This window comes from Acanthopagrus latus, chromosome 7, assembly GCF_904848185.1.
Source record: "Acanthopagrus latus isolate v.2019 chromosome 7, fAcaLat1.1, whole genome shotgun sequence".
Lineage (NCBI taxonomy): Eukaryota > Metazoa > Chordata > Actinopteri > Spariformes > Sparidae > Acanthopagrus > Acanthopagrus latus.
The window spans coordinates 21,063,664-21,083,376 of NC_051045.1; the positions used below are offsets into that span (position 1 = coordinate 21,063,664).

Genomic DNA, 19,713 nt, shown 5'->3' on the forward strand with positions numbered 1-19,713 from the left:
AACAAGGACAGACACACGCACACACGCACACACAGGATCAGATGATAGATGGAAAGACATTGAGATAAAAATCCCAGAGGGCCTGCAAAACTAGAAAACAGGGTAACAGCAGGTGAAAAGAGGACGACAGAGAGCAAATAGAAGACGACACTGTTCCCTGTATACTGGGTATACTGGTATACTGGATCAAAGACTGATCAGAGAACACACTGTGTGAGTCAGAGGGAAAGCATGAAGGATGGGTAATGCCAGCCGGTGTTGAGGTGTGGCAACAGGTGTGACATCCACACAGAAAGAACAGAAATGGGCTTTTTATCCCCACATCGTCATCTCAGAGGCAGCTGGATTTCTGACTGTGCAGCTGTCGGCTCTTGATGATCAGACTGAACTATCCCCAACAAATGACGTGCAAGATTTTTGAATTCCTTAACCGTCTTACTCTAGTCTTTTAGATGGTACAGTCGCAGAAAGTCCCTGTCAGGATGGTGGGCTACAGCATAGGTCCGTCATTTTTCTGCCATGTGTAGTTTTATATCGCTGCTACATCACTTCATCTGCCTTTAGTTTTTCATGGGATACAAATTATACACAGCAGAAAAAGTGCTGTCATCTACAGTCCACATACCTGTTCCCCTGGTGGATGTCTAGACCTTCAAAAAATGAGGAGGAAATGAAACACTCGCGTGGACAGCTGAAGACAAGAAATGTTAAAAAGTTTGTAGAAAATGCAAAAGAATCATCATTTATAAATTGATTTTAGTCCAATTTATTTTGAGGCATGCACTGACTCGATGAGCTTGGCGCATGTTCTAAATTTTATAGGCAATGTCAGGGTTTTTTCTTTTTTAATAAGTCGTTCAGGTTCGAACACGACTGTCCTCTTCAGCTGTGACTTTTCTTTCTGTGTGAAAAGATCCCAGCTGCGCAGCAAATAATAAAAAAAAAAGAATCGTCAAATGAGACATTTTGTTCCAGAGTAAATCTAGTTGTTAGGGACTGAATTAAAAACAAAATTCCTTTAAATAATTTGCTCCACCAGTGGGCTTCTGTGGCACCTGTTGTCCTCCTGGATGGATGAGAGGGACCACATGCTGCAAACTCAACCAGATTAACAGTTTCTTTTTTTTTCTTTTCTTTTTTTAAACCAAACTAATTTCTTAACCACCTGACAGAGAGCGGTGATTCCACATGTTTCACAGGACAAACAACTTGCTTTCCTTTAATCAAGAGTGTGGACATCCTCCTCCCTCTGCAGGACACGGACCCTTTTTTTCTGGAATATTCCTGAATCACAAGATTTAAAAAAGTAGATTATAGAACAGATTGAGACTCATTTAGAGGGACGTTTCTGCAGTGAGGGAGAACATTTTAAGTAAAAAAAAAATAAAATAGTCACAAGCTCCTGATCTGTCCCGCACTGTTGGGCCCCACAGCTCCAGGAACGACTTGGAAAAAGGGACCGAGAATTTGGTAAAAGTGGCCGCATTAGAATTAGCATAAACTCCCCCCAGTATCCCTACAAGTCTGCAGCAGGTATGTTATTATTGTTTCCTACAGAAATAAAGCCTGTGAAACCATTCCTGTCGCTCCTTAAGAGGCTTCACAACTTCAAGGAGCGGATATGAAATAAATCCAATTACCGAGCTGTCAATCAAGGCGCTAATTAGTGCGACTCCAGCAGACTAAGTGGCATCAAAGCTGGAAACTCAAAATAGAAATGACTAGTGAGACGCACGCACAAAAAACAAAACAAAAAAAACCCTCTACAAAACTGAATAAATAATAATAATCAGACAAAACAGGCAAAAAAAAAAAAAAAAAAAATCGCCCCTGAAAACAACAACTACCGCAAATAAACCGCGTCAGACGCTCCCTCACCCAACCTCTAGACTGGCTGCTACTATTTCTGGATCGACACAGACGAGACACAGCAGCTAGTAAAAAAGAAAAAAAAGAAAAAGAAGAAGAAAAGGAAGAAAAAGAAGGGAGCATCCATGCATCCGAGCCGGGACACCGCGGGTCCCTCCTCTCCCTGCGTCCTACAGCCGGGCCGGGCTGCTGGAGCTCCTCAGCCCCGCCGGGCGATCCGAGCGAACAGGGTTCAAACAGGTGGGCTTCCAGGCTTGTGCTCGCTTCTGCTTGAGGCCTGAGCAGTTGTCCACAAAATAGTAGTCTGTCCCCTGATCAGTCCTCTTGTCCTGAGAGAAGGGGGTCGGTGATGCTGCCGCCGCCGCCGCTGCCTCCGGTGGATATGTGGAGTTTGATCGCCCCTTTACGCATCTGTGCGTATTTCCATTCAGCGGCAGAAGCAAACCGGCAGAGAGAGAGAGAGAGAGAGAGAGAGAGAGAGAGAGAGAGAGAGAGAGAGAGAGTGGAGGGAGGGAAGGAGGTGTGGTGGAAAAGGAGAGAAGGAGGAGGAGGAGGAGGAAGAGGGGGTGAGGTAACAAAAGCCCCTGAGTGAGGAGGAGCCAATGAAAAAAAAGAGGGATGAGAGAAAAGGGACAGGAGGAGAAGAAGAGGAAGAAAAAAAAAAAAAAAGCAAGGAGGGGGCATCATCATACCTGAACAGGAGACCTCCCTCTGCTTGCATGTGAGTGTGTGTGTGTGTGTGTGTGTGTGTGTGTGTGTGTGTGTATGTGTGTGGAGACAGACAGAGAGGGTGTGAGGGAGGGGAGGCTTATGTCGCCTCAGTGACGCGCAGTGTTAATAAAAGCCGGGCACAGGGGCTGAATAGGGCTCTTTTCTGTCTCATTCAAATACCGCCAGAAAGCACTTTCATTCTGCTGATAAAGTAGAGAGAGAGAGAGAGAGTGTGTGTGTGTGTGTGTGTGTGTGTGTGTGTGTGTGTGGAGCTGTGTGACAATGCGTGTGTGTGTGTGTGTCCATCTGCATCTCCGTGTGTTTGCCCTCTCTCTCTCTCTTCTCCCCCTGTCGCTTTCACTGGCATTTACACTGCGAGCAGCCAGACAAACAGACGGCTGGCTGTAACAGCCTGACCGACGGCCGATAAACACCAAACCCAAAGTCAGGCAAGAAAGTGGAGAAAAATAAAGAAAGGCAGAAGCCAAGTCGAGTTAAAGCATGTGGTGGAAGGTGAAAAAAAGAAAAAATAGATGAGTGAGGAGACAGGTGAATGAAGTCAGAGAGGAGATAAGGAAGGGACAGGGGCTGCAAAAAGATGGAGTTAAGACGGAGCACAACAGCCTCATTTCAGCGAGAGAGGAGGGCAAAGGAAAGGGAAGCAGTCCAAAATGTCTCCAGACAAGAAAGACAGGGGGGGCAGAAAGAGGAGAGAATGACGAGAAAAAGAGAGGATAAGCGAGAGAACACTTCACAGGGATGAAGTGGAAATACTTGCTCTCAATCTCCCCTTCCTCCACCTCCTCCTCCTCCTCCTCGTCCTCCTCCTCCTCCTGTTCTCAGGGGCTCGGCTGGAGTTGCATTCCAACGCGTCGCTCTCAATCCCCGTTACTCCCGGCAACACAGTTCCTTGATCTGGTCCCACGTCATGCCGGGCAGAAGAGGAGGAGGAGGAGGAGGAGGAGGAGGTGGTGAAGGTGGGAGCGTCAGGCAGGGGGGTGGGGGGTGGAAGACAGGATTGATGGTAGAAGAAGAAGGGGGTGAGTGAGGAGGTGAAGAGGGGGAGGGAGGTGAGTGAAGGAGGAAGAGAGGAAGAGGGGAGATCAAGGAGGTGACAGAGGACACAAGAGAGGAAGAGAAGCAGAGAGGAGGGCCAAGACGTGAAAGACAGAGGCAAGGACAGAGGGGTGAGAAAAAGAAAGGGGCGATGGATGGATGGATGGAGGGAGGGAGGAGGAGATGCAAAAGAGAGACAGAGAACGAGGTGTCTGACGAGAGGAGACGTCGCGGCAGCCTCAGCCCGCCCCCCCCCTCCGTCCTCGTTCCTGATTACAATAAAATTAAAATGCGAAAACCACTGCTAAGGATCATTTGCTCCTCTCGAGGCCATTAAAGTCAGATGGGTTTGTTCTGAACTGCCTGCTTCAATAAAGTTCAATAAACTGGAGTTAAATAGAGTGAAGGGAAGACGGATGGGACTATAAAGAAGACTGAGAGGTGACACAGCACACGCGGCTCGAGTCGCGGTCGGAAAAAGCAGTGCTGTTTGTTTTAAGATGCTCACAACACCAGACAGGTGGGACGCCGGCCAATAAAACACCTCCGAGTGTTTAAATGCTGCAGGGCAGGTCAGAATGTTACCGGGGGGCGTAATGTGTAATTACCTGAGCACAAGTTCAGAAGATTCAGTAATTCCATGAGCTTTGACTTTATGAAGATCACGTCACACAGGCCTGTGTGCTGTTTGTCATTTGTCAAACCTGCAATGGCAGATTTTTGTGGCCACTTGAGGTCAGCAGACGCAAGCTGTGAACACAACACTGACATTTTTGTCACTTTGTAAGTTGATTTAGTGAACTTGTCATCAGACATCCAGCAGGCGAGGGGCAAACATTAGCACTCGTTTGCAGTTTTGTATCTGGCCACTGATGGTCCGATATTCACTCTGTTTTTAGCTGTTAGTGGTCTTCAGCAACTCCTGAGGGACATATCCAGCTCTTTAGCTGCTTGATAGACCGTATTCACATGGCGGCCATTTTCCTCTGACATCATGCTCAGGGTGGGAGGCCTCAAATGTCGCACCACTGTGTTCCAGGTTGTGAGTTCTATCAACACAGGAAATCTCATGAATTAATATTATTTCACTGCATTATCAGCAACTGAAAAGACAATAAATTGTACAAATCTGGAGGGAAACAAGTCGTTCAAGGTAATACAACAAATTTGATAACACATTCCCTTCTGTTGGACACCAGCTAATGCTAGCATTCAACCACCTCCTAGTTAACATTACTGTCTGACGGTCATAGATAATACGATAAGCAAATTGACTCTAAAATATCAACATACATCTTGGACTCATTTGTTTCAGCTGGCAGTGAAACGTACTGGATGTAATCAAATGGTAATGTTAGTAAGGAGGTGGTTGAATGCTGGTGTTGGGTTATGCAGTATGTTTTACCTTGAACTGGCCCAATGTCCCTCTACATTTTCAGTCTCCATCATCTTTTATGTTGATTATCAATTGAAAAGTGGTGAAAATCTAACTGCATAAAGGGTATGGACACATTTTGCTCTGAAAAATCTACATTTACTTTTGTTAAAGTGGTAAAAAGTCATTATGATGATGATGATGATGATGATGATGAACTCTGATAAAGTCATTAAGCTGGACTCCCGACAAACAGCTCTTGGATCTCAGGCAATGTCCAAAAGGAAACAGGATGTTTTCACTGCATAAACAGTAGTTTGTATCAGACGGTCCATCTCTGACGACACACTGTACACAAAAATACAGACACCCAACTTAATGACTTATTTTGGGCTATATAATGGCCACGGTGGGCGGATGGTATTCATTCATCATCATTCATGGATGTTGTGCGATTCTGGCAGGGAATGGATCGTGGTAACCAATCCATCTGATACTCCGAGGAGGGTTACAGCAAACAGGATTATTGCAAATGGTGTTTATTGATCCAAGTGTTAGCAGAAGGGGGGGGGATGAAAGAGAGGGAAACTGAGGTTACAGGTCAACTCATCTCGGTTTTGAAGGCTGAAACTGATACCAATGTTTTTCACTCACTTTAAAGTGCATCATGTTTACTCCATCAAGAAAACAACAAGTATTCAGGTTTTGAGTTCTGATAGAAAATGTTTGATAGAGATGAGGAGAGTCTTTAAAAAAGGCAACGCCTGAGAAAATCCTGTGTGAAGACAGGATCAGATGAGTGTGGCCTCTCGTGATGTTATTTTATACCTCAATGGGTTTGTACGTCTTTTGGACCCACTGAGCCATAATGGCCGCTCACAGTAACTTTAACCCTCATAACTGATGCACAGACGATGTGTTGAACCTTCAAACACCAAGGTTATCAAATGAATTAAATATACAATGACTTCTGACCTGCTCAGTGCTGAATTGGTGAACAAGCTGTAGCAGATCTGATTTCAAATTATGGAGAGGCTCTGCAGGGAGAGGGAAGTCTGGGTGTCCCTGCTCAGACAGCTGCCTCCACGACCTGGCCCCGGATAGAGGAAGAAGATGGATGGATGGATGGATGGATGGATGGATGGATGGATGGATGGATGGATGGATGGAGAGGCACTGCAGTGTCTTCTGCACACAAAAATAAGCTATTCAGCACCACTGAAAGGCTTCAGGCATCTTAAGACCTAAACATCACTCAAGAGCAGTAATAGACACGCTGAAGTGGCCTTTACCTGGGTTTATTATAACAAAACACTCGGTCCCGGAACAAGTGCAAATAGGAGGAGCATGGCGCAAATAAGATATCAGTCACTTGCCGTGTTTACATGGACTCAAGATTCAGAGAAAGAAAAATGCCTCATGTTACCATCTCATGATATTTAATTGGATTGAGAGAAGTGATGTAAACCTTGATAATCTGATCAGGAGATCAGCAACGAATATTAGCAACGAATATCCATGGAAATGCTTAATTAGATTGTTTCTCTCTGTTTGAAATAAATGTATTAACTCTGCACATTTTTAACCACATACGGGTAACATCAGGTGACGTGAATGAGTTTGAGGGGAGGGACAGACCCCAGCAACCCCACTGTTTCCTCATCGCCTAAATTTAAACATATATGAATTCATAGGACTATGACAAGAATAAAATATAAACTTAGTGATTGCTCTGTCATTAAAAGTATGCTAACTGATGATAAAGTGCCCAGTGCCCATATTTCAGTTAGATTAGATGCTTTGCAGCAGAAAGGGATCAAGTTACTGTAAATTCTGATTAAATCATTTTTTGGCTTGTAAAGACACATCTTATCGGATCACTTTATTCAGCATCCATGTAAACATTAAGTCATAATCAGAATCAATTCAATCAGATTGAGTAAATTAGTAAATGATGTAACTGCAGCTACAGTACTGTAACAGTGATCCCTGATCTGATTCTTTGCAACATCACACTGGGCTTTTCAATGATGTGGTGAAAATGGGCTGATCTTTGCATGTGTTTTCTTAAAGCAGGAATAGACAACTTTACAAAACAGTGATTTGTAAGTGTTTTGGAAGGCACAGACAGATAATGTCATCCTGCTGACAGGGACGTCACATCAGAAAACCTCCTTATGTGTTGTTTCTAGAGGCCATGGGAAAACTGTGTTTTCTTTTTTTCTTTGTCGTTTCATTTGGAGAACTTGTTGTCGGGGAACAATGAATGTCTGTGCAAAAGTTTGTGGCAATCCATCAAGTAGATGTTGAGATATTTCACAACGTAAGTGAAAACTTTGACTTGCTGGTGCAAGGGGAGAAGTCAGGGTATCACCAAAGTCATTAGGCTTCATCCTTTGGGGACCGTAAATGTCTGCCCCAAATTTCATTGCAATCCATCAAGTAGTGTTGAGATATTTCAGTCTGGACCAAAGTGTTAGGCCAACTGACAGACATTGCCATCTCCAGAGTCATGCCTCTCGGATGGCAAATAAAAAAGAAGGACTGCCACTCTCAGGATCAAATATGTACAGTATAAAGCAGGCCTGGTTATTTTTCTCATTTTCATACATTTTCAGTTTTGAGTTTATAAATGTAAATGACTCTGAACAGGACTCATTAGTTTGTGCACACACACTGGCAAGTGCCATAATGTGCAGGAGGGCCACTCTGTACTGTAAAGATGATGCATCAGGCAGCGGTGGAGCGTAACTGAGATTTTACAGCTGTAATCAAACTGTAGTCAACCTGGAAATTATGTGAATTTTAATTCCTCTGTATCTGTAAAAGAGAAATTCTCCCACGTCTGAGTAGAGCACAGAACAGAAAGTGTGCATGGTGTATGGATTTCTCTCTTCAAGTCATCATACAAAGTGATCCTCTGAGAAGGAGAGGAAGGTCAGTTCAAATCGTTTAAAAGATACATTTTAATAAAAGTGTCCTGTGTGCTTCAAAAGTGAGGAGCAACTACTTGACCTGCTTATTTCAAAGGTCCCATATTGTGCTAATTGTCAGGTTTTGTGTGTCTATTAAAATGTTGGCATGGTGTAATGTTAAAAAACATGTACCGTCTGTGAATTCAGCGCTGCTATTCATCCTCTGTCTGAACGCTCTGTTCTTTAAGAACCCCCCCGCAAAAAAAAAAAAACCCAATCTGCTATGATTGGTCAGCTCTCAGAGGCCTGAGCAGCCTCCGCCCCTTATGTTTTAGCATCAGCTATGGGTGTGGCTTAGAGGAAATGACTAGATAGTCGTGACATCACAACCTCAAAGACATACTGTTGGCTTGTTTAAAGGCTTGTGTAAAAGGGCTGTGCGCATATTTCCCTTAGATTGGTTGTTTTGACACTTTCATAGCATTTTTATAGTGATTAGACCAAGTTTACAGTAAGAGAATACATATAATGTCATTTTATACAATACGGACTTACATATGGACCTATGGATATTTTTCCTTTTTTTTTTTTTAGTGCAGCAATCCGACATCCTGAACTGAGAAAAGTAAAACCTTTAGCTGGTGAGGCTCCATGGTTGCATATGTTCTCATTCAAACCATTATTAGTGGAAGACCAGAATGATAATGAGAAGGAAAAAAAAACACGGTAGCGAGAAAAAAAGAAATTATGTGCCATTTGATCATTGCGTTAGGCGTTTGATCCCTTGAAAAAAGAACAAGGAGAATTAGGTTTTTATGTTTCCTACAATCTCCGGGTGCCTTTACCTGACTGAGGCACGCTCCGTGATTACACACACAACATTAGTGGGGTAAGAGGAGGTGAGCGAGGAGGAAAAGTGAGGAAAGATTGAAATGGGTGCACAAGGGGGGGGAACACAGCAGAAAATGAAAAGTGCGAGGCAGAATTGAACACAACAGAAGAGAATAGGCTGCAATAGAAAACATGAAATATGAAATATGAATAGGCCCTTGATGATATTCCAACTCTATCTGCCTGTCAGTGGGACTTCATTGATATTCAGGGGAGAGCACCCCTTCTAGCAGCACATATCAAAAGGCAGTGTTATGATCAATAAATATGCCATGGGAATCAAAGCTTTTTTCTTTGATAGCATTGGTCATTTGCCCAGAAACTGTTTGGAAGTGGGAGCCAGGTTTGAAAGGCAGCGCGGTATGAGTCACTGGTTACATTTACAAGAGAGCAGAAAATCAGATTTTTAACCTTTTGTGGGTCAGCTGAGCCGCTGATCCTCTCGTCGCCGTCTCTTCAGGGCAAAATGAGATGCCGGGCGGATCGTCCCCGCTTAGACAGCCTTGAAGCGGGCAGCTGTAAAAAAGGAAAGTTGGGATTGATAGTAAAAAATGTCTATAAACAGCTTGCACCCTTCGACTTTTTGATTGATAATACTGCAGTAATAACAAATTGTGTGACATTTCTGGGTTAACCTGTGGGTTTAGGACTGATTGAATGTTTGGAGCTGCTTGAAACTGGTGTATATAAAATCCCTGAGGCGCGACTGAGCAGTGGAAATATTTCCTGGACCGCTGCTGTGTCACGCTCAGGTAAAAACCATATATCAGCAAAAACAACCTACTCAGTGCAAAATTTAATTGCACAGTTTTATCATGATCTGGTCAGGGACACAAGAAATATACATCTGATCTTGACACATATTTAATGCAAAGGAAATTCTTATTGATACGATTCGTCTTTTTGACAACTGACCCATTTGTTTGGGTTGCTGTTTGGTGAAGGCAATAATTTGTAATTGTCCAGTTCTGAATGGCATGATTATGAACATGCGGAGGCTTGAAACGTCCTCGAGATGTCACGCTGAAGATCAGAGAAACTGTAATATCTTTACAACTTCTGGAGGGATCTGCATGAAATTTGGTACAGACATTTATTATCCCCAGAAGATGAAGCCCAGGGCTCATATTGGGCCAGGGTCTGAGCTGAGGGGACTCAACAATACATCTGAATGCAGCTCTTAAGTCCATGCTAACATTATCACCATAAGTTATTTTTCATTTAAGTTACAGATCCAAGTAGCTTTGTTGCCTAACATTAACCAAACTGCGACTGTTACATGTCTATTTTTCATACAATGATGGCGATAGCCCGCTGACCGCGGATCTTCTCTCTGCAGAGGTGGTCATATGCACTGCACGCAACTCATTTTTTATATGCAGACTGATGAGACCTGGCTGATCTCAGAGGCCAATTTGCTTCTTTCTGTGTAAAGGTCACTGTTCAGCAGTCGACTTTGAGATGTTTTATGTTCTATTTACAGAATGGTCCTCATAACTGACCCAGTTGGCAGAATAAATGTTAGCTAAGTATGTTTCTGCAAACCACACGTTAATTCAAACTGAGCATTTCTTTACGTTGCAACTTCATGTTTGGTTAGGTTGAATTTTTTATGTATCTCTTTGCTTTACACAACGCTGTGCTCATGCTTTGCTTGTATTTACACACAAAAACCCCATGGTTAGGGTTCGGTAAACATCAGTGTTTTATCTTAAAATACCTGTTTTTGGTCGCCACGTTCACGGACTGACATCCCATGAAAGTTTGCCTGTGTTGGCTGAAAATGAACATAGGTCTCCTGAAACAGAAACACCGGCTTTAGACAAGACAAAATGGACGGAATTATCTCCCAGGTGTCTGTAAAAAAAACAAGTGGTGTAATTCTTAGGACATGCACTGAAGGCTATCTGCTATTTGTACACAGATCCTGTTGATTTCAGACAGATTTGCCGATTAAAGGTTGCTGTTCAGCAGCCGACTTCGAGATGATGTTGATGTTGTCACACTTTCCAGAATGATCCTTTTAACTGCTTTACCACAAAGGAATAATGAAACTAACAAAATTAAAACCAGTTTGTGGATGAACTGAAACTGATCAGACAGCACTGAAATAAATGGAAGCAAAAATGGAGGCTACCTGACACCTGTGCCTCAGGAAATTGTTGGCTTTGATGTAGCATATACAAGATTCATAGTTAAAAAATACAAAACCACAGGAATCGTCTTCCATTCCATCTACTCATTTTCCACTTCCACTTATCCTGGTCTCAGTCCCTCCAGAAAAATGCTGAGTTTTTTTGTGATGGTTGCGGGCAAAAATCCTTGATTATGCAGCACGTTTTCTTAAAAAATGCAATGGAATATGTGTGATATTTATGCAACTTTATGCGATGAAATTGCGTTAACTTGTAAAAATTGTGGGAAATTGCAAAAACTGTGGTTTGATTAAAAAGAGAAAATAAAAGTGATTCCCCCATCACCCTGTTCTCACTAGGCCACTACCTAAATGTAAAGAGTCATTTCTTATTACTTCCTATGATACGCAGGCATACTACATCACAGAACGTGCTGGGAATATTTAAGTTCTCATCTTGTTTTATTTCAGACCTTAATAAACACATGGCTCAGACTTACAAAACATTGATGAGTTAAACAAGTTCTTTAGCTTCACAAAAGGAATATGCTACAACTTCTGTAAAAATGAATAAATAAAATGTTAAAAAGTGAAATGTGTGCTTCCTGTTTTACAGAGGTAAGTATACAAAACAGACATCTTCTGTTAAAATAAGTGCTTCCAATGCACAAGGTGCAATCTCTTACTGTAACGTAAATTTACATATTAGTAAAATACTTACAACTGTAGGATTTTTGAAACTAGTATGATTTTTTTGCGGTCTCCCTCATGGCTCCATCGCGGGGGTTTGCAGCTTTTCGATGATGTTCACGTCACGTAATTACGTCACTTCTACTAAATGCTCTTTTACATTAGACCTGGACCCTCTCCTTTAATAAATCCCTTATTCTGTCTTCTTGGAAACATTTGCCCTCCTCTGTACCTTTTCCTCACAAATGAACTTTCAGTGCAGAGAAGAAAATAAAACATCAAAACGGCAATTACTTTTTTTTTTTTTTTTTTAAACCCATGGTTGAGTCGTATTAAAGACCTTCTGATGTCCATTTCTGAAGAGGCGATTGGTCCCAGCGGCCGCCCGGCTTCTCATCACACTTCTATTAGCACTGGAGCCAAATGCTGCTGCAATTACTTTCACTGTCATGGCAGTCACAAGTGGCACAATCCTGGTGATTAGAGTCAGGCTTTGGCTCACTCTCATAGAAATGCAGACACACACACACACACACACACACACACACACACACACACACACACACACACACACAGTTGGTAGTTGTTACTTGGCTAAGTGGGTGCTCCATTGCTGTGCTACACTCAGCCACCTGCTGCCATCGCCGTACCTTCGCTTCAGGCAGGATCGTAACAGCGCCTGAGACATTAGACATTAGTCATTAATTGAGCTTAATCGTCTCATTGTTTAATTGTCTGAGACCAACCTAATGATTATGCCAAACTCAAGTGCACTAAACACCTGGCTGCAATAAACTTGAAGCCGACAGTTTCTTAAGCGAAGGGTGAGGACTGGAAATGGGTCACAGGCCCTCCTCTGCTGGGTCCACCTGTGACGCAGCAGGTAACTTTTAATGAGCCCGGGACAAAGCCGCACTCTTATTCAGGGTTTTAAACTTTACACACACATACGCAGCTGATGGAAAGTCAGTGTGTTTTCACTACCCTCATTGGTATTTAAGCAAGTTGATCTCAGGGTGAAATGATGGTCACGATTTGAACTCGGATTAACACCTAGGCAAGCACTGTCCTTGTCCTCACACAAACAGTGACACAAATGTGTGTGTGTGTGTGTGTGTGTGTGTGTGTGTGTGTGTTTGCCTGCAGCAAAACTCCAATTACTCCAACTATGACATTCTTGCTTGTGCATGACAGTGACGGTTGGCCAAAATCTCCATGATTTGTTGGGCAAGTATGTGCACACACTGAATCCGGCGACTGCATCAGCCATCGACAGTCAGATAGAATGGAGGGCCATGTGCACGGAGGGCGATGAGAGGAGGGATGCATGTGGCAGGGTGGTGGGGGTTTTTTGAGGGTTATTGGGTGGACGACTGCCCACCCTTTGTGCTCCAAATCCAGGGGAATCTGCTGGCCATTGTGGCTCCCTGCTTGTTCACCAGCCAGAGAGCTGAGAGAGGGGATTTCAGCTCCGCAGAGCCGATGACAAGCAGGTTTTTTCAAAATCGTCCTCTCTGGGTTTCTCGCTTTGCTCTTTTATCCTCACTGTCTTTCTCTCCGCTTTGTTCTGGGTGCAGTGCACAGTCAGCCCCAGCCAGCTATAGTATAGTAATCTGGGAATGACCGAGGTTAGTGGTCCTGTCCTGGGGTCTGATTTAGGTTTTGGGGGTAGTACCTGTGTCTGCTGCGGAGCATTTGGTGCCGCTTATTTAACAGGCAGTTTAGTGCATCATTTTTTCCCATTTTGTCTTGGTTAACAAGTGAGTGAGAAAATGCCACGCGTTCATTTAAACGAGGCTATTTTTATTTCAGAATCCCTGCTCATCCTCTTATTACCTGCACAGCACTGGTTCCCCCCCAAAATCGTCAGCAGCGAGAAGCCTCTGAAACAGCATGTAGTCTGTCAGACATCAGACGAGCCTCAGCTGAAACCAATGCTAATGAGATTCTTTCAGGTGGGTTGGCAGTGTCTCAAGGCAGAGTGATGCACCGATTCCAGTGGCAGAGAAAACTGCAGCGCCAATAGATTTGATATGGCACGATCAAATTTGAATCTGCTCCCATCTGAAGTCAAATGAAATGAGATTGTACAGCCCACAGTGATCTGCGTTTGATGAGGATAACATGGCCTCACGTAGGACCTCCAAACATAACCTGCCGAGGAAAGTGTTGTTGTGAGGAGCTGATGTGAGCATTTTGTAGTTGGGGTCGCTCGTTCAAAACGATGAAAACAAGAGATAGAGTTTGACGAAATCACGAAGTACTCTCCATTGTTAAAGAGATCATATTATGCTAATTTCCACATTCATACTTTAGTTTGGGGGTCCTAGTAGAATAGATTTAACTACTTTAATTAAAAAAAAGCTAATGATTTTTCTCACATGGTGCATCGCTGCAGCACCTCTATTCACACTGTGTCTTGAACACTCTGTTTTAGCTACAGAGGGAGACATCTCGCCTCTGTTTGATCTATGGTGAGAGCTGCACGTGCACATAACATTACGTGCAGGATGTAGGATGCAGGAGTAGGGTGGGTCATGGCGTGCAGTGTAGTGTGATCGAAAATAACGCAACTGTATGTCTGCTGATAGACTGGAATGTATTTTATAATATATACATATATGAAAATAAATATCAACATAAATTCTGTTACATAGCGACGGACACAAGTTATGGAAATAAAGGCTCAGCTCCAAACCAGACGTTTCAGGCAGTGCAGGAGCAGAGTTCTCTGTGGGAAAAAGTAACTTTGGTGTAGACTTTTGGCTTTTTCACTCTGAAGACCTTCTACATGGACAAAAATGTTACATAACACAATAAATGAAAAGCAAAAAACCCAAAAGCAACATGACCTCTTTTGACTACCACCATTAAAGATGAAAATTTATCTGACAGTCAGTCTAGTCTATAGGTGACATATAGGTGATACAAATATATGCAGCATAAACAATTATGTGGCTAGTTAGCTAGCTAATTAGCCAAATTCCTTTCTCAATGTGTAATGTATGATCTGTTGTTTGTCATGTTTCACCAGAACAGCAATAAAAAGTGAGATCCACACATAGAAAACTCAAGAAAAGGAATATCAGAGAGCTTAGCACCAAAACAAACCAGTTGGCTACATACAAAGGTGACACAAGCAAATGCAGATGAACCAGGGAAAACACAGATTAAACACACAGGAAATGATTAACTAATGGAACATCCGCAAGGACAGAATCTACAAAATAAAATATGATATAACTCAACCAAAAACCTGAACCACCAAAAGATATTAAAATAATAATAACTAATAATTTAAAAAAAATAAAATTATGGATTTCTCAAGGTTGGAACATTGTTGGAAACATTTGGGATGATGTAAGTACACCATCCAACAAACTCTGTATACGGTCTGGTTGTTTTTATATATTTTCGTGCAAAAATGTTACCTACTAGCCTATGTTTTTAAAAGAGCACTTCTGCAGTATAACACAAGTCTGGCAGACAATAAAGAGAGATGCTGACTTCTTTATTCCACACACTTTCCTTCCTTGTCAAACCTGGCAGCTACTGTACGTTACCCACGGCACAACTTCACCACCGACAGTTCTGCCAGAGATTGTGATATGTAATGCTGGTAGCTAATACAGCCTCAAGCTGTTAGCCTGCAGCAGAGAGATGGGAGTGGGCTGCAGAGGTCGGGTGGGTTCACTCCTCTGGAGCCCCAAAAGGATTCAAACAAGATATTTTCCATCCACATATAGCACTCTACAAAACAGACTTTGACATGTAAAACAGTTGGATTTCCCCTTCAACAGAGCCAATTTGATAATGTTTATGCAAGGTATGTATTTGAACACCTTGTTTGACTTCACTTCACACAAGTGGAGCCGGCTATAATTCTTTCAACTTTCGCTTACTTTGCCAGCTTACAGGAGCTAGTTAGCTTGGTAGTTGTCAGTGATTATATGTTATCATCAGACGCTTTGATAAATTAACCTGTTCAAATCGTTAGCTCACTGCTAATACTGCTAACACACAGCAGTAAGTTGCAACTGAGTTGGCTGCAGCCCCCACAACATTGCAAACACAAGGTTGGGGGCAAATGCTGGAAAAAAAAACCAACATGTTTATGAGCTGTGAAAGCACTGTAGCTAATAGGTTTCCACCAAAGAGGTCAAAAATATCTCCTGACTTTGCATCCGAAAGCATTTATAACCTATTTAAAACTATACCCTGTTGGACATGTGGGGAATGATCAGTTGTGAGCAAAGCAGAAAAGCATCTCTGGAGGACGACAAGTTAGAAATCAAATGGGGCTTCCTGTGGTTTGGTGTATTACTGTATGTGTGTGTCTGTGTCTGTGTGTGTGTGTGTGTGTGTTGTGTGTGTGGGAGGGTTTGGTTCCAGTCTCGTGCTGGGCTGTCGCGTCTCTCTGCTCCATTTCCTGTTTCCCTGCTCTGTGGGCTGTCGCAGGGCCTGGAGGAGGGGATGTGGATGCAGAGGGAGGTGGGATGCACGCTCTCCCTTAAAAACGAAAGAGATGTAACGTGAATCAGTGGTTCGTGATGAGGGGAGGGAGGGGTTCAACCATAATCGCAGGGACGACAGTCAGACAGCAGGTAGTTCTTCACTGGGGTTGTAACCTGTTAACAAAATAAAATACAACCCTGAGAAGAACCCGTGCCACAGTGTGAGTCTTTCGAAGTTCTCAGAGAGTGATAATTAAGCGATGGCAACATTTTGTTTGTGAAAGTCAGGCTTATGTTATCCTTTGAAGACCGTGTTGAAGCTGGGGTTCCTGTGGAGACACTGAAAGGAAAAAAAAAAAAAAAAGACATTTGTTAAAAAACAAATCTATCAAATCTGATCTGCCTTTGATGGAGCGGACCACTGGAAAGATTAAAGGAGCAAAGAAGAGAGGGAAGGAAGAAAAGAAGAAATAAGAAATAATGTGTTGTATTAGTCCTGTGTTGTTATGACATGAGAGAGAGAGAGAGAGAAAGAAAAAGAAACCAAGCAACCCAATGCTGTGAACAATTAATTACTGCAAGTTAATTATGTAAGTATGTTTTGAAGTATAAATTAAATTTTGCAAGCGAGGAACAGGCTGAAACATCAAACTTCGTGTGATTAAGCCTTTGTTTTCAACAATGGCAAACCAAACAACAGTGTTTTTTTGTTTTCCCTAATTGAACCTCATACTCACATCACGTTTGATAGACATTCAGACAGCGTGTTATATCCAACTTATTTGATATCTACTTGTTGGCATGATTGTAACGTAGTTAGATTTGAATTTTGTTGATAGAAGATATAGTCCTGTTGTCATCCTGCTTTTGTCCATGCATCTCCTGTGCTCCTCCACCTGTTCCCCGGTCCTTTTGTGTTCCATGTTGCTGATTTGTTCCTCGTGGTTTTCTGGTTTGTTCTCCGTTTTGTAATTCTCTATAGTTTTTCCTTGGACTTTGGCCTGTCTTTTGTTTTTTACTTTTCAGATTGTTGGATTTCTTACTGTCACATTTGCTCATTAAAGCTGCCTGCCTCTGTGTCCCGTTTTCATATTTGTGAGAGAAGTATGCTGCAGCCAGTACTGTAGTTGCCAGAAAAAAACCCCAAAAACAACAGCGTTAACAGCAAAACGACTGAACAAGTCAATTGTCAGCGTCTGCCGAAATATAAACGTGTACCAGACCTTTGCTGTACTGTTGTGGTTTGGTTAGGTTTAGATAAGAACATTTCATGGTTAGGTTTAGGAAATCATGGCGGTTTGCTCTGTTACACATGTATCTATTACCCTGGTACCTTAAAGTATGTTATGTACATGACGTAACATCACATCAAACAGCGGTCTCCTGAAGGAAAGCCCTGCGCTCTGTTAACTTGACAACCCTTCACCATTTCTATACTATTTCTCCTCACTCCTCCTTTGCAGCTGTATTAATTAATATAAATGTTAAAGGTGGCCCCCAGATTTTCTGATGAGGAAAGGTTTGAAAAAATTGTTGGTATTGTAGGTTTCTGCAAACCACAAATATTTGTACGTATCATACATATCATATCAACATTTTATAGAATATTTGTCATATTCAGATTACATGTACATGTACATGGGCCAATACATTTTTATTTCAATCCAAAACATGATGTCACTAACACTATCGAAGTTGTTCTTATTGCCACAACCCAACCCGACCTCAACCACAGTGTTGCAGCAGCATGAAATTGAAAATTGAAACATAAAGAAATATATGATGTGATTAACACATCCGTAGTTTGTAGAAACACCAAAACAAACATTTATTCTGGCAATTGGGTTGCATGCTGAGGGCAGAAAGGCAGGAATGTGAATAATCGAGGATAGACGGGAGGCTATACCAGAAATGATGGAGAGAGGGCTTTCATTACAATAATATCAGTGAACTGAAAGAAAGCGAAACAATAAAATCTTCTCTCAGACTTTGGCGCTGACAGCAAACTGAGCAAAGAATGAATTTAGGAAAAGAAACGGCACACCAGCACGAGAAGTATAAGGAAAGAACGGTGTGTAACAATGAGCCTGCAGGAGGAAAGAGGGAGACAACAAGAGGGGATACACTAGACAGAGGACTTTTAACTGGAAACTGAAGCTGAAAAGGCGGCGAAACACACAGCACGATGTAAAGAAAAAAGAAGGAACCGGAGGGATGAAAGACACGGAAAACCGGAGAGGAATCGTGTGCATGTATGTGTGTATGCATAAGTGTGTGTGTGTGTGTGTGTGTGAGCGAGATCCTGTATGAGCCGTGTGGAGCGCAGGCTGCATGGCTGAGCAATTCCTGTCCAGTTGGCTGGTTGGCTGTGAGTGTGTACGGTAGGGGGTCCCACAGAGGGCTTTGATCATTACCGAGTGTGACAGAAGAGTTCTGACAGAGAGGTAACCCCCCAACCCACGCACACACACACACACACACACACACACACACACACACACACACACACACACACACACACACACACACACACATACCAGTAACAACATCACTGTGACCACTTATGTTACTCAGAGGCAGAGATGCAGCAGGAGGTGACGTGCGTTTAAATTCACTCGAACTCAGGCTGCTTGCAAGATTTGCTCCATCTGACTTTTTCCTTAATAAAAAAATAAGGCTGCAACTAACAAATGTTGCCACTGTCAGTAAAGTAAGCAGGAAGTTATGACCTAAATGAACTTATTTTGTCTGACCAGTCAGAATTAGGGATGCGCAACACTGGATTTTTCTTTTTTGCCTACATGACGATATTTTTCCACAGGGAGAGATCATCAAGTCCATCCTGCAGAGGAACAAACATATTGTGTCTACTCGTATAGCGATGGCCCACTGGCAGATGCAGACGTACAATGCTTTTCAAAATGTACACGTACACTGGGCAAGCTAAGAAAGCGATTTAGTCAACAGTTTGTCGGGTGTGCATAACAGAAGAGTCATCTCTGCAGAAATGTTCATTCTGGGCCGATTCTGACATTTCATGGTTCTTATGGCTGGCTCTAACACTTCAACAACTAAGGGAAGCACATATAAGGGATTAACTGAATAAAAAGAATTTATTTAATAAAGATGAATATAAAGGTAACAAATGCAACAAAAAGTAATTTCTAGCAATGTAGCAGAGACAAAACTGCAGAGTTATTAAGATAATGGCGACAAAACCGGACAGAAACTGAAAGGAATTTCAAAGTAACGTGAAAAAGAGCCAGCAGATTACTAGGATTGGACAGGTTTTATGCATCCTGGAGGCAGTGGCCAGTTGCCTCCAATCTGCTGGGGTGGTCACAATTTTAAAACGTTTATCGGTCGATACCGACGATTTATAGCGCATCCCGAGCTTAAAACCTCCAAGATTTACAGTGTGTTTAGGTCAATAGTAAGTCAAAAGGAAAATGGTCTTCATCACCATCATCATCGCTTTTTTTTTAATACCTTAATACCTGTGGTGCTCTGTGTGGGGCAAATCATATTGAGCCTGCCCAGAGAGGCAATTTACACTGTTTTGCAGCATGATGATGAGCTTCTCTAAAGCCACAAGTTCATTGTAATCATAGATTATAT

The 19,713-nt window shown here is 42.5% G+C and overlaps 1 long non-coding RNA gene across 3 annotated transcripts in view; it reads right to left on the reverse strand.

The window, feature by feature from the left end:
• Positions 1 to 10,541: 10,541 nt before the first annotated feature.
• Positions 10,542 to 19,713, reverse strand: part of LOC119022203 — a 48,914-nt gene continuing 39,742 nt past the window's right edge. Inside the window, exon 4 of one of the 3 annotated variants that reach the window (XR_005075859.1) lies at positions 10,542 to 10,615. This is a non-coding gene — a long non-coding RNA (uncharacterized LOC119022203). Of the gene's footprint in view, positions 10,616 to 15,084; positions 16,270 to 16,308; positions 16,436 to 19,713 lie in introns of those variants that run through there. The other 2 variants (XR_005075856.1, XR_005075858.1) reach the window with 2 other exon arrangements.